At 47.0% G+C, this 16231-nt stretch overlaps 1 pseudogene; it reads right to left on the bottom strand.

Moving 5' to 3' along the window:
• Window positions 1-11282: 11282 nt before the first annotated feature.
• LOC115031819 (small nucleolar RNA SNORA17) lies at window positions 11283-11421 on the bottom strand (annotated as a pseudogene).
• Between the last annotated feature and the right edge of the window lie 4810 nt (window positions 11422-16231).

The raw sequence follows: 16231 nt of genomic DNA, 5'->3' as shown, positions 1-16231 counted from the left end.
TTCATTGACTCAGTTCAGACTCCCCTGCGCTTTCTCAGGGAGGCCAGACTTTTGAAGGTTCTGCATTTGTTTCAACTAGGTCCAATTTTAGCAAGAGCCCTGCCAAGTCAATTTAACCAGAGATGCCCACCCCACCCCCACCTCCACCCCCACCCCCGACTCAATAGCTCATAACTAATGGAGGCCCTCATCCTACGAATCCTCCAGGAGATGTCTGAGCACCTGGACCTGTCCTCAGCCAAACTTTTTAGATAATCGGGCTGAAGAGATGATTCAGCATTTAAAAGCACTGGCTGCCAAGCCAGAAGACCCTAAGGCTGGCTTCCAGCACACCCATCTCTGCTTCCAGTTCCTTCAGCATGCCCTCTTCTGGCCTCTGCAAGAACCAAGGAGCGCACAGACACATGCAGGCAAGACACTCACACACACACAAAATAAATTTACATTGTTTTGAAGAATTGTTAGATACCTTTAGCCAGAACCTCTAATACTTCTTGTTAATATTTTTCACCCGCTGACCACACTGCTGTTAACTATAAATTTCCACTTAACCTGTGTTATATTGGAATTTGAGCCTAATTTCTTCCTTCTCCCGCTGTAAAATCCCATTGCAAAGGTCCTATATTTATTTCTGTGACCTTGAATGAAGCCTGCCAGCCTTCTCTGAGCTTTAAATTTTTTTATTTATTCTATTTTTTAAAGGTTTATGTGGCCTCCCTTCCCCCAGCCTGGAACCTGCTTGCTCAAGGGTGGAGCTACCGGCTCATTCGTCCTGCCACGCCCACTGCTGGAACCTGCCTTTGCTGCCTGGAGGCACACACGTGTTCGTCCTGCTACTGGACCCTGAGTTACTTGGCGGGATATTGGGTTCCCTCCCCCTTCCTTTATAACTGAGTGTCTGGAAATAGTAAAATTGAGCCTTGATCAGAACTTGTTGTCTTGGCTCCATTGTTTCTTCCGCCCCGTCTAGATTCCTCTCTTTTCAGCGAACTGCCATTCTCAGTTGAACCGTTCTTGTTGTGGACTGCGGGCAGGCCGCAACAGGTTTATGTATTTAATTTTTTATGTATATGAGTGTTTGTCTGCATGTGTATGCACCATGTGTGACTTCAGAAGAGGGCATCGGATCACTGAAACTGCAATTACATGTTTGGAGCCACCATGTGGGTGCTGGGGATTAAACCTGGGTCCTCTGCAAGAGAAAAACGTGCCCTTAAGCATTGAACCACCTCTCCAGCACCTATTATTTATCCTGTTCTTCACATAGGGTCTGTAATGGTTTGTATATCCTTGGACCAGGGAGTGGCACCATCTGAAGGTGTGGCCTTGATGGAATAGGTGTGACCTGGTTGGAATGGGTGTGTCACTGTGGGTGTGGGTATAAGATCCTCACCCTAGTTGCCTGGAAGTCAGTCTTCCACTAGCAGCCTTTGGATGAAGACATAGAACTCTCAGCTCCTCCTGCGCCATGCCTGCCTGGATACTGCCATGCTCCCACCTTGATGATAATGGACTGAACCTCTGAACCTGTAAGCCAGCCCCAATTAAATGTTTTTTTTATAAGACTTGCCTTGGTCATAGTGTCTGTTCACAGCAGTAAAACCCTAACTAAGACAGAAGTTGGTACCAGGAGTGGGGTATTGCTGTGATAGGCCTGACCATGCTTTTATTTGAAAGAATGTGGATTTTTGGACTTTGGATTTGGAACTCAGTGGAATGCTTTAAATGGGGCATAATGGCTCATCCTAGTAGGAATATGGAAGACTTTGTTGCTAGGAGTAATTTGAACTGTGTTGACTTGGCCCAAGAGATTTCAAAGGAGAAGAATTTCAGTATGTGGCATAAAGACTGTTTTTGTGGTATTTTGGTGAAGAATGTCATTACTTTTTACCCTTGTCTGAAAAGTCTGCCTGAGGCTAAGGTGAAGAGACTTGGATTAATTGCATTAATTGCATTGACAAAGGATGTTACAAAAAAGCCCAGCAGAGACTTTGTTCTCTGGTTAAGTCTCACAAAGAGAAGTTTGAACAAGCATAGCAAGCTTAGAAAGGCAAAATATAAAATATATGGTTCGAGTATTAAAGGCATACCAGGAAGTGAAACGGAGCAAAATCCTGTGTTCTAGGAAATAACAGATTAAGGGAGTGGGACCTTGGGGCAAGACCCTACCCAGCTGAATTTAGAACCAGGCATGGTGGTACACACCTTTAATCCCATGAGACAGGCATGCTGATCTCTGTGTTCAAGGTCAATCTATAGAGCAAGAACCAGGATAGCCAAGCTTAGGCAGTGAAGGATTTAGAAAACATAAAGCTAGTGATAATGTAATAGTACAAGGGGATCATGTTCTAGTTCCTGTTAGCAGCAGAACTCCGCAGCTTCAGCCATGTGGCTCTGGCTCTAATGTTAAGAATGGAAGGAACTACTGGAAAATTGATGCTGGTTAGCTGGAGCTAAGGAATTAGTAGTGATTAAGAAGAAACCGGGATCATTGAGGTGAAATCTTCTGGAAATTGTTTTCTGGGAGCACAAAGAAGCTGTGTTCCAGAGATACCCGAGGTTGTACCTCATGCTGCGGCTGGACTTGGTAATGTGTAAGAGTCACTCAGGTGGTACTGCTTGTGAAGGAATGAAGGGATCATGGAGAGAAGCTGAGGCTTAGCACTGTGAGAGGCCAGGGAAGGCCATTGGAGAAGGTGAAGCCTCAGCTGTAGTTGATGGCCTAGGACTGAAGGGGTCATGCAAAGAATTTGAGGCTTGGCACCCTGAAGAGAGCCTATGAGAGGCTATTGGTGAAGCCTAGTTGGAGTGGAACACCCCAGTGTATTGGAGATGTCAGTACCATGGGATGATCACCAAGAACAGCAGCCATAATGAAGTGGATCAACCTGCGCATAGAGTGCTACAGAGGACAGAGATGGAGAAGTGATGCCAGCCCTTAGGAGGAGTCCAAAAGATCAAGTGGAATCCCAGACACTGAAAGAAGAAGCTGTAACATTGAAATTGCCTTGGAGACTCAAAGATGTTAAAGATGCCAGAGCCATGGGATACATGCTGAGGAAAGCTGCTAACAGGGAGTGGAACCAGCCCAGGAGGAAGCAGTTTGTTGCAGTCAAAAAAGATGAAAAAGGAGTGGAGATCTGAAGACCACTTTGACATCAGCCATGGAGATGCAGAGTTTGGAGTTTGCCCAGCTGGTTTCCTGCCTTGCTTTGGGGATTACAGTTAATTAAGTTGAATGAATCTCAGAAGAGACCTTGAACTTTGGACTTTTAACATTGTTGCAACTGCTATAGACTATGAGGACTTTGAAAGTTGCACTAAATGCATTTTGCATTATGCTATGTTTAAGTATGGCCCCCATAGACTCATGTTTTTGAACAAGTCTATGGGGACCAGGGAGTGGAATGTAATGGTTTGTATATCCTTGGACCAGGGAGTGGCACCATCTGAAGGTGTGGCCTTGATGGAATAGGTGTGACCTGGTTGGAATGGGTGTGTCACTGTGGGTGTGGGTATAAGATCCTCACCCTAGTTGCCTGGAAGTCAGTCTTCCACTAGCAGCCTTTGGATGAAGACATAGAACTCTCAGCTCCTCCTGCGCCATGCCTGCCTGGATACTGCCATGCTCCCACCTTGATGATAATGGACTGAACCTCTGAACCTGTAAGCCAGCCCCAATTAAATGTTTTTTTATAAGACTTGCCTTGGTCATAGTGTCTGTTCACAGCAGTAAAACCCTAACTAATACAGGGTCTCATATTGTAATCCAGTATGAGAGTGCTGGGTCTGGCCTTGAACTCTTAACAATCCTCCTGCCTCCGAAGTGCGGGATTGTACACCTGAGTCTCCACTCGCAACTTTATTTTCTCTTTCAATATTCCTCTGTAGGCCTGTTCACCCAGGCCTAAGGAAGGGTGTTTGTCCTCCAAATTAGAGGAAGTATCGCTGAGCGCGTAGTAAATAAGAGCTCAGACTCCAGCGTGACTGTGGTTGACAGAATAATAAAGGCTCCGGGAAATTCTAGGACCTTCGACCTCCCCTGGGGTTCCAGCATAGAATACCAATGGGCAACTTGGAAGGGATCCAGGTGGACAGCTGGCTCCTTACTCTCCTCATCCCTCCAAGAAGGTGCAGTCTTCCACCAGCCCTTTCCCAGACCGCACACTCTGCCTACGTTCTCTTGTCTCTTTACCTTTGCTGGCCAACCCCAGAGGGATGGTGAACTCTTCACAGATACAAGCCACCGCCTCTGCTAGCAGGCATCCCCAAAGCCCTGCTCGGGGCTGGAGCCTGGCTTCTGGCTCTGGAGGCAACGCCCCCTTTTTCTCCGACACTTCTACACTCAAAGGAGCAATTAACAGCCAAGCAGGCTGGGAAAGGACCAATTAGTGTTCCACCAGTCCCGCTGACCGCTGGCCCCGCAGCACCGCAACTGACTCCACCTCTCGCATCAGGCTCCGGCAATCAGGAGCGGATCTTAGCCTTCACTGCATACCGACAGTGCCAGCTTGCCTGGGAGCTCGGAGGGACCAGCCATCTGGCCTCATGCCAACTGCAGTGATGGATCCGGTCGCTGGCTCCTGTCCAGAGCCAGAGCGGACTCCAGGGCGCCTGGGCCTGGAACTTAACAGCGGCTGACTGGTGGCAGGGCAAGTGGGTTGGACGCCACTGGGAGGACTCCTTAGCCTCCCACCTCTTGTGCCTTGGAGCCAGTCATCAATTCATCCTGCAGCATCTGGAACGCTGAAACCATACAACCACAGTCCTAGAACTGCCACTGAGACACCTGGTGTATTCTAGCTTTTTCAGGACCCTCATCATTTCTCTGGGTCTGGGTTAGCAGTGTGCACATCAGTTCCCTGGTGGTGACCGTAGCAGAACCAGGCTTTGGAAACCCACAGTGCGTTCTTATTCTTGCTCTTGCTGCAGTAAAGAAGGTCCTCAACACTCCTAAATGAATGTATAGACTTCCTTCCCTAGGTCCTTTGCCCTGAATATATATATATATACGTATACGTATATATACATTTGTATATGTGTATATGTGTGTGTATAAATATGTGTATATATACACGTATGTAGACATATATATATACACACACATATATATTATATAGGGCTGGAGAGATGGCTTAGCAGTTAAGAGCACTGACTGCTCTCCCGGAGGTCCTGAGTTCAAATCCCAGCAACCACATGGTAGCTCACAACCATCTGTAATGAGATCTGATGCCCTCTTCTGGTGTGTCTGAAGACAGCTACAGTGCACTTACATATAATAAATAAATTAAATCTTTAAAAAATTAAAATTAAAATTAAATATATTTGTATGTATTTATTTATATACATTCTATATATAGAACATATGTGTAATGCATTAATATATTATTTATAAATATATTTTTATACATGTGTATATTGTATATTATATAAATATATATTTAAATATATTCATATATATTAAAACATATATTAAATATTATATATATAAATATATAAAATGGAATTTGGGATCAGACTTTGCCTCCAGGGGTCTGCTGGTTGCAAAAGGAGAGGTTCCAGGAGTTTTAGCTTAGACCCTAACCTAGTAAAAAAGCCCTGAGATGCAAGGAAGCACCAGGTAAAGAGGAGCTGGGAAAAGGAGCAGTGGTGGCTGATATGGAGCGCCAAACGCATCAGGGTCCTTCTAACACGACCTTTGCAACTGCTGTTGGACACACTGGAGCCCTGAATGATGGAGCCAATGCCTAGGACATACAATGGTAGGAGCTGAAAGTCCTCAAAGAAAGATGGGAACGGATTCAGGAGGAAAGGTGGGCTAGCAGGAGAGAATGCTGCGCAGCACTTCTCTTTCCCTATGGGTTCTACAAGGGCCCGGGCAGGAGGGGCTGAGGCCTGGCCGCAGTGGCCTTTTCTATGCCCACACTCTCTCAGATTGGCCTCAGTCAGGGAAGGAGTGAGTACCTGCCTTGCTCTTTCCGCAAGTGATCTCTCTCAAGCCTGGCGGGTCCAGACTGTTGGGGAGGAGAGGATCACTTAAAGAATTGGGGCACCTCTTTCTGTGTGCCAGTACCATTAACTGTGTCAAAAGGAATCCATGCCTCTGGGAAACTGACTGGCAATGGAGATGGATCAGTGAAGACATACGGTGGCAATGAGACTGCCTAGGGTACTTAATAGAGCAAGAGCAAATTAAAGGGTGGGAAATGAGGAAAGAAACAGAGGCAGATAAAAGGACAACGGAACGATTGGCCAAGAAAGTCATTGAGTTTCCTTTCATCAAAAGAAAAGAGGCTGAGGTTGGTAAACACACAGGCACATAGGTAGACTGACAGAGAATGAGAACAACCCAACCTGGCAGAGAATAGTGCCTAGGCGCTAAGAAGGTAGCAGCAGGTGAGCAGACTCTTGTCCTGGATGGCCACTGACAGAGTCTGGGTGTGGAGGATGCTAGAATGGATAGGCTGGAAGGTTATGGGACCACAGAGGAGAATACCAAACTTGGATGGGGCTGGGGAGCCTAGAAGGGTTTTCAGAAGGAGCATTTAAAAGGACTAGTAAGAAAAGGTAGAAAGACCAGACACGAGAGAAGAGGGGAGCTCTGTCGATCAGATGGGGGCAGCAGGATCAGAGGTCTTGAGTCAGGCTTGTTCATTTCCAGCAGTGTGGCTCAGCTGGCATACTAGGTCCGTAAGTTTGCAGGAAGCATAGACCCTGCTCTGAAGCACTGGGGACCGACCACAACAGGAACATGTCCTAGGCATAGTTACTTTCCAGAAAGATCTTGGAGGTTGCATAAGTATGTAGAAGAATTGGAATAGGAGAGTGCTGACCCAAGGAGGTTGTGGTACAGGATTGGACAGTGAGTTGATTCTTTATAGACTGGAACTGGCAAAGGGACTCTGTCTGGCTAGCCCAGCCTGGCAAACATGGCTCTGGCAGACCTTGCCCTTCTCCCTTATTCCCTCTGCCTTGCTAAATACTGTTAGATTACATTCCTAAAGCCAGCCCCCAAGGTCTGTCCCCTTAGTTAGTTACTTCTTTCTTTTGAGGTCAACTACCAAGGTCCAGCTATCAAAGTATTGAAATCCAGCAATCAAAAGTCCCTTTTGGCTCATCTAATTAACATGCCCAATTAAAATTAAACACCTCATTCTAACACAGGGTTTCCTCTTTTACCTTTGTAAACCATCACTTTCCTGTGTGCCAAGTCTGTCTCCTCTCTATCCAGAGGCAGTTCTTTGTCCTCTAGGACAAATAGCCCTGCCCCCTCTCTCTTGTTCTCATCCCCTTCTCCCTCTTCCTGTATCTCCTGTCTTTGTCTCTTATTCTCTGCCCTCTGTTCCTCTGGGGCAAATAATTCTCCTTTGTGCTGAGAACTTAGTCTTGGGGGTCTTGAGCCAAAACTGATCGCTTACAGCTAGCACATTCACAAAGTAGATGACTAGAACTTGGGAACGTTCAAGGGAAACAGAAGTTGAAGAAGGCTCTCAGATACACTATTTTCCTAAAGAGTTATAGGTAAGGGCAAGGGGTCAGCTCTGACCAACCCCAGTCCTCCATACAAGCAGAGTAACCCTGAGCCACTCTGCCCAGAGTTCTCTTAGCCAGTCTAGCCTAGAAACTCTTATGATCTTCCCCTGGGTTGGAGACCTCATCCAATATCCACTAGGCCCATAAAAAGCCCCAAGAGGGAGTTCAGGCAGAACCACATGCTATCCCAGGGAAAGCTAACCAAGACTGGGCTGGAATCTCTTACCACCAGCTTTGTGGTCAAGGGGGCTTGAACTTGGGGTTTGTTTGGAGAGCCATTGGGAGGGGGGTATGTGGGCGTCTATTTGAGCCCTGAAAAAGAAACCCCTAAAGTTAAGTCTAGATGACTATGTAGAGCAGGAATCCCCATGGCTCCTAAGCAGAATCTAGGAACATGTGTTCTTGTCTGGATGTGACCTTGGTTCCATCTTCAGGTAGATCTCTTGCCTCCCATAGCCTGCTTCTCCTCATCTGTACACTAGAAACAGCCCCAGTGGTGAAACAAGACTATGCCCTAAGGGGCTGGCGAGACGGCTCAGTGAGTAAGAGCACTTCTGAAGGTCCTGAGTTCAAATCCCAGCAACCATATGGTGGCTCACAACCACCCATAATGAGATCTGAAGCCGTGTTCTGGTGTGTCAGAAGACAGATACAGCACACTTATGTATAATAATAAATAAATCTTTGGGCCGGAGTGAGCAGGGCTGACCGGCGCGAGCAGGGTTGACTGGAGCAAGCAGAGGTCCTAAAAATTCAATTCCCAACAACCACATGAAGGCTCCCAAGCATCTGTACAGCTACAGTGTACTCACATACATAAAATAAATAAATAAATCTTGAAGAAGAAGAAAGAAGACTCTGGCCTAAGCTCCCTCCAGCTACAAAGCCTTATCACTTGCAGTTCTTCAGATCCTAAGACCTGGTAGATAACCATGGTGGTGACCTCGCCAAGTAGCTACTGAGTATTACAGATCTTGTTCTTTTTGATGGGGAGGCTGAAGGTGGGAAAGAAGGGCTTTTAGGAAATTAACACTAGTGGCAGGAAAATCTATCAACATGGCAGAGGTGCCTGTGGTTGATTCATGGCGCCTGCCCAAGGAGCAGCTCTGCCAGCTTGGGGGGAAAAGGCTAGTGCTGCCTCCAGAGCCTCCCAAAGACATCAATCAGGCCCAGGACTCCAAAACTCAGTTGCTGGATCTTTCAAAACCACGAATTTGCCCCTCCCGAGTCATAGCAAACCACGGTGCTCAGAAAGGGGTGGGGGTGGGGATCCTGGGTTTTAACATAGCTGTTGCCTCTACTCTGATTCTTTAAAAGTGTGTGTGTGTGTGTGTGTGTGTGTGTGTGTGTGTGTGTGTGTGTGTACAAGCACACGCATGGGAATCTGAGTAGGATAAAAGAGGAGGATGTTGGGATCCTAGAGTCACAGGTGATCATGAGTTGCGTGATGTGAATTCTGGGAACCAAACTTGGGTCCTCCAATAGAGCAGGATGCACTCTTAGCAGATGAGGCAGATCTCCAGCCACAGCCTGTGATCTTCTCCAATCCTCTCGGTCAGGAAAAACCCTGACCCGCTTGCGTTTTATATGACCAATACATCCCAAGCACATCAGGAGGAGTGATGATGCAGCTGAACCACGACCAAACGTGTAGTTAGCGGGTCTAATGTGAGAAGCCAGGAGGCCGTCTCCATGGAGAATCGGTGGTTCTGATTCCTCCTCACCAACCTCAAGTATGTGTGACAGAGGTGCTACTCCAGTACACGCCTCAAGGAGGCGCTGTTCTCATTGTGTACATCCCGCGGCCTTGCATGTATACTGCCCCTCATCTCTTGTTCAGCAGGCCTTCCAACACAAACGCATATCAATTACAGCCTGCAGAGAAAGTTCTGATTAGACAATCATTGGTAACCACCTCGCCCGGAGCACCCACACTAGTTAATCTCTGGTCAGCTAGGTCACTTAACTCGGGAGGACCTTTTGAAGGGGACAGTGAAAGCAGCAGGGGCCTCGAGCAGCACCTTCCAGAACCTCGGTCTGGTTTTAACACTTCCACTCTTCTTAGCTTGCCTACACAGGAGGGAGGTCACTGGCTCATCCCTGTGTTACAGGCAAAAATGAACTCCCCAGGTTTGCTCTGCTTGTCCCTACTGATGTCGCTTTATAAGATTTTCGCTAGACCTTCTGTTATTTTTCAGAGTCGGAGGGAACTTCTAAAAGTTCCCGGGGCTCCAGAGATGGCTCAGGAAGGAACACGTGTTGCTTTTGCAGAGGGCCAGGTTCAGTTCTCAGCCCTCCAGTTCCTGAGAACCTGGCACTCTTCTGGCCCCCACAAGTACTGCACAGACATGCAGGCAGGCAAAATACCCATACACGTAAAATTATGTAAACTACACTGGACTCAAACTCACAGAGATCCTCCTGCCTCCTCTGCCTCCCAAGTGCTGGGATGAAAGGCATGCACCACATACCCTGCTACCACCACCACTACCCCCTTTTTAAAGGTTTTATTAGTTCTTTTGTGAATTTCACATCATGAACCCCAATCCCACTCATCTCTCCCTCTCCTCGTACCCATCCTCTATCCTTGCAACCTCCACCACCCCCCCAGGAAAAAATCTTGTTGTAGAAACTGTAGTGTGTCCCACCGTGTCCCACAGTGCACCCTTTGTCCACACTTCTTTGTTTGCAAATGTTCGTTGCAATGACTCGTTGGTATGGTACCAGGCCTCTGGTTTCTGCTACTCTATCAATATTGGTCCTCACTGGAACTCTTCTCAGATATCCTGTTGTTGTCCTGTGTCATGGAAATCCTATAGTTTTGGATCTGTAGGACCGGGCCCCTTTGTGAACACCAGCAGTTCATCCATTGGGTAGTTGGGATGGGCCAACTCTGGGCCTGAGAGGTGTCTGAGCTGGTCAGCTCTCTGGCTCCCCTGCTCTACCCTGCTGCCCAGGCACTGTGCAGGCCCTGCTCTCCCAAGTGCTGCAACAGGTGAGGGGCAGGGACGCTCATTCACTCAGCACCAGCTCTCCTGCCTGCTCTAGGGGCAAGTGGAAGTATCTCTCTCTCTCACCCATGTCATCACAAGGCAAACAAGTAGTGGGGCCAGCTCTCCCACATTCATATCCTTGAATCTGGCTTACCTGCAACTCCAGCAGTTTGTGGGGCCTACTTTCCCAAATACTGCGGCTGGTAGAAGCAGGGTCGGCTCTCTTGTTCTCATACACCCCCAACCCCAGGACCAGATCTCCCACAGTCTGCAGGTGAGGGGTGAGGCCTCAGACATCAACACAACATGTCCTCGGGCAGCAGCCCAGGCCAGCCATGGACCCAGATGTGGCCCTTGGTGGCAGCACAGGCCAGGATCCCACCATGGTCCTAGGAGACATCACCAGCTACTCACGTACTCACATAAGGCTGTTCTTCACTACCCTTGAGTCTCCAGTTCTTTCTCTCTTCACTGTGCCTACATCATTCTGTTTTTTTTTTTTTTTAATTCTTCCATCTCTCCACCACTTCTTTGTTCCTCTTGGTGAAACCTGGGCCTCTGAGTGGCTAGGATCATCTCAGGAGTGGTCTCAGGAGTGCTACGCCCTGCTTGTCTATTATGGTGTCCGGCAGGGGTCATCTCTGGCATGGTCTACCCCACTAGGCCTGCATGCTGGTCATCTTGGTCTAGCTTCCCACCCAGGCCCCATGGAGCTGGTTTGGTGGTTGTCTTGGAATCACATTTTTTTTTTCAAAGAATGTTAGGCTATTAGTCATTCAGATGTTCAGAATGATTCAGGTCAGAACCGTTAGCAAAGACATACCCTCCCTCCTCTCTGCCACCTACTGATGCATACGTGACAGACAACCACATCCGCAACACCTCTAGGGGCAGGACCACTTCTTTCCGTATAAGCCAGTTTTGTGATTTCTTCTTTCAGTGCTGGAGATTAAATGTATCACCTCACGTATACTAGGAAAATGTTCTACCACTAAGCTGTATCAGCACTACTTTAAGTCTGCAAACAAAACAGACCTTGTAGATAGAAGTAGATGCGTCTGTTGTCAATGTATAAGTGAAGAAACTGACTAGTAAGTCCTGTGATAAATAAAACGCTCTGAATAGGGTTACTCCTCAACAAATTAAAAGGATGTAGTTTAATTGGTAGAGAGGTTGCCTAGCATTCCAGAAAGCCCAGGTTCAGATCTCAGCTCTGAGTAAACTAGGCAGGGTGACACACATCTTTAATCCCAGCTCTTGGGAGGTAGAGACAGAAGGATCAGGATTTCAAGGTCATCTTGGCTACTTATTGATTTCAAGGTCAGCCTAGGATCCCTGGGTACATAAGACCCCATCCCCCTCACCAGCAAAAAAAGGGAGAGAGAGAGAGAAGGAGAAGGAGAAGGAGAGGAGAGGAGAGGAGAGGAGAGGAGAGGAGAGGAGAGGAGAGGAGAGGAGAGGAGAGAAGAGAAGAGAAGAGAAGAGAAGAGAAGAGAAGAGAAGAGAAGAGAAGAGAAGAGAAGAGAAGAGAAGAGAAGAGAAGAGAAGAGAAGAGAATTAAGAAACTGAATTTCTTCAGCTTCTAGACTCTTTCATCCTCTTGATCTCTCTGGGGTCTACCTGGCTATGGTGCCTTTTGCATGACTCGGTTTTTATGTTCTTAATCTCATGAGCTGCAAAGCAAGCTAGTAATTAAGCCCTTCCCTCTTTACCTGGAAGGCGTTTGAGAACGCCTATACTTCACTAGGTAGCATCTCAGCTCAGACCAGACAACCTTTGTTATTCCCAAATGGCTGTCTCTTCCAAAGCATTTTTTAAATCGAACTTAAATTTTGAGACAGTCTCCTGGATCTCAGGCTGGGTTCAAACCCTCCACCTCCTGAGCACTGGGATTACAGGAATATGTTGCCAGACCCAACCTCCAAGACAGTCCTTAAATTTTTTAAAAAAGAAAACAAGAGACAGGAGTAGAGGTGCACGCCTTTCATCCCAGCACTTGGGAGGCAGAGGCAGGAGAATCTCTGAGTTCAAAGCCAGTCTGGTCTATAGAGTTAGTTCCAATACAACCAGGGCTACCTCAAGAAACCCTGTCTCAAAAAAAAAAATCAAATAAATTAATAATAATAATTTTAAAAACAAGAATTTTTTTTACAGTACCAGAAATCAAACCCAGGGCCTCCATGTTCAGAAAATGTTCTGCTGCAGACTACAACCTTAACCCCATTATAAGGGTCTTGAGGTGTATTTGTAAGGTGGCTTCCCCTCAGTCTCTTGGAAAGAGTCTAATGTAGACAACCCTTGGGTGAAGTCTGAGAGTTGGCACTACATGGGTGTTTCTCAACCTTCCTAATGCTGTGACCCTTTAATACAGTTCCTCATGTTGTGATGACCCCTGACCATAACATTGTTTTTGTTGCTACTTCCTAACTGTACTTTTGTTACTGTTAGGAATCGTAATGTGACTATTTTTAGAGATCGAGTTTTGCCCAAGGGGTTACCACCCACAGATTGAGAACAGCTGCACTCCATGAAGCTTTCTTGAGAATAAGTCCTTGTTTGCTGTGGAGGGAGCTGCTTGCATGACAGACTCAATGTGTATAGGGCATACTGGGAGATCTCCTGGGACAGAAGGGTACATAAGGTGGACCTAGAGCATCTACTGAGGAAGAGGATGGATGTGTCTGGCTAGTAAAGGGAAGAGAGGCTAACTAGACAAGACACGAGCCAAGTTAGAACAGACCAGAGCTCAACTCCTTGGCTACACAGTTGAGGAAGACAACTGGTGTCTGCTTTGGTAATTATTCTTCTTTGTGTTCCAAGGAGGATGTCAGGCTGCTGGGGGTGGGTGGGGGGAGGCTGTGGCTTGGTATTCCTTTCTATTTATAAGACAATATTACAGTATGATGGGAACCATGCCTGCCTGATTGGTGTGGTTGGGAAACTTGGGAAAGAATCCAAGAAGAGGACAAAGTGTCAGGATGCCATCATCAGACACATAAAAGAAGAGGAGGCAGAAAAGGGTGGGTTTGGATCTCAGAGTCAATAACGAGCCAGGAGTGAGTGTTAAATTATTCAACCTCCTTTATTGATCCATTGATCTCTAGTTGCAGGCCTTGGTTTATTCTTGGTTGGCATTTCCTGTGTCTGAGGACACAGGGAAGGGAATAGATTTTGAGACTCAGAAAGAGACAGGAGGTAAAGGACATGGTGGCACACACCTGTCACCTAGTACTCAGGATGACAAAGCATGGGGACCATGAGTTTGAGGATAGCCTGAGCTACTTTGTTGTTTGTAAGATTGCTAGTTTGTGCCAGGTGTGGTGGCACATGCCTTTAATCCCAGCACTCGGGAAGCAGAGGCAGGTGGATTTCTGAGTTTGAAGCCAGCCTGGTCTACAGAGTGGGTTCCAGGATAGCCAGGGCTGCATAGAGAAACCCTGTTTCGAAAAACAAACAAATAACAACAACAACAACAAAAAGATTGCTAGTTTGTTTGTTCTTGAGACAGGGTCTCACTATTTAGCACTGGCTGGCCTGGAAGACCAGGCTAGCCTCCAACTCACAGAGATCCTACTGCCTCTGCTTCTGCTTCCTACCTTCCTCTCTCTCCCTCTCCCTCCCAAGTGTTGGAATTAAAGGCTTTGCCACCATGCCTGTCCAGCCATAGTGGGTTCTCATCTGAAGGGGGCGGGACAAAGAAGAGGAAGGGGCAATGTCACAGAGAAATTTAGCAACGAAATATGTATCAGGAAATTTGCAGTGTCTATATCTTTGGTCCTCATAGCTTTTTTTTAAAAAGATTTATTTATTTATTTATTATATGTATGTACACTGTAGCTGTCTTCAGACACCCCAGAAGAGGGCATCAGCTCTCATTACGGATGGTTGTGAGCCACCATGTGGTTGCTGGAATTTGAACTCAGGACCTCTGGAAGAGCAGTCAGTGCTCTTAACCACTGAGCCATCTCTCCAGCCCCCAGTCCTCGTAATTCTACTTCTGAAGACTGGCACTAAGAACACTACCCAGAACTTTTAAGAAAATGTCTATGCATCACAAGCTTCTTAGCATCCTTATCTGTAACAATGAATAACAGGAAACGACCTAAATGTCCAACAAGCTTATTAGAGCTTGGAACAGTGGATCAAGAAGATGTCGTTAATCCCAGCACTCAGGAGGCAGAGGCAGGCAGATTTCTGAGTTCGAGGCCAGACTGGTCTACAAAATGAGTTCCAGGACAGCCAGGGCTACACAGAGAAGCTCTGTCTTGAAAAAAAGAAGAAAAAAGAATATTAAGTGATATCATCGGAAAATGCTTGTACCATAGGTTTACAGTGATACCCCTCAAAATTGCACATCTAGAACGTCAGATCTATGTATGTGGATGGGACAGGCCAAGTGTCAGAGCTCTGTAGAAAAGCTTGTGAATGGAGGGCCAAGGGAAATACACTAATGGAATATTAGCAGTGTCTGTTGTTAGTGTGGTGCTGGTTTCTTGGGCTATTTTTGGTGGTGGTGGTTTTGAGACGGGGGTCTCAGAGTGGTTGCCCAGACTGGCCTTGAACTTGTGGGGTTAAGTTCAAGCAACCTCCCCACTGCAGTCTTTGGAGTATCTGGGTCTGTAACCATGATTGCTTTTCAGTTGACAGTACACTCTTATTTTCCTGTAATTCCTAATTCCTTTCTTTTTAATGTGCATTTTAAAATAATTTCTTTAAAAGACCTATTTCTGTCCAGTAGTAGAATAAATATAAATTAGCAGGTAGCCAGATTCTTACGGGGTCAGGAGTGCTGCTGTGAAGGGATGGTATGGCTAGGGATGTGCCTTATGAGAGTGACTGCCTGGCATGCACAAGGCCCTGTGTTCCGTCTCCAGCACTGCAAAACATAAAAACAAAAACAATAAGCATGGGGCCAGAGAGACGGCTCACTGGGTAAAAGGCACTTGCCTCTGAGTCTAGCAACCGGAGTTTCATCCCTGAGATCCACAAGTTGTCATCTGACCTCCACACATCTTCATACCACAGCAAGCATGCTCCTCACGTGCCCAAAATAAAGTGCAACCAAAAACAAACGAGGAGGAGGAGGAGGAGGAGGGAGAAGAGGAGGAGGAAGAGGAGCTAGTGGTAGAGGAGGAGGAAGAAGAGCAGAAGGAGAAAGAGAAGAAGAAGAGGAAGAGGAGAAGGGTTGGGAGGAGATGCTCAGTCACCCTGTGGGCAACAGAGGCCCCGAAACTTATATTTAAAGAAGGGTGAGCTTTCCCTGCAGAGAAGGGGGAGAAAGTCATGCCAGAGGCATGTGGGAAACATGAGCAGCCTAGTATGGATTGCAGGGTGCCATGGGGAGAAATGAGAGATGGGAGTTGGAAAGGAAAGGAAAGGAAAGATTGTCTAGGGTTTGGAATGCTATGCTAAAGGCCTTTGTCTTTCTGCCAGGAAAAAGAAAAAAAAAAAAAAAAGCAAAGCCAGGAGACTTGGGGGAGGGGTCTTAAGCAGGAGAATGGTGCGGTTCAAGTTCACGGCTGATATTCCCTCGCCTCCTGTCTGGTCTGTTTCCCATCACTTGCCAGAAGTTAGTGTGAGGGAGGGGGAGGCGAACATTAGTGAGGCTCCATAAGGTCAGCCAGGTCTCTTGACCCCAGCCAGGACCTCTTCCCACCACATCAGGCTCCTGCTCCATCCTCAGGCACCCAGACAAACCCCTCCAC

The sequence above is a fragment of the Mus caroli genome, unplaced genomic scaffold, assembly GCF_978045245.1.
Source record: "Mus caroli unplaced genomic scaffold, Mus_caroli_1 scaffold_10, whole genome shotgun sequence".
Lineage (NCBI taxonomy): Eukaryota > Metazoa > Chordata > Mammalia > Rodentia > Muridae > Mus > Mus caroli.
This window is presented reverse-complemented; position numbering and strand designations above follow the sequence as displayed.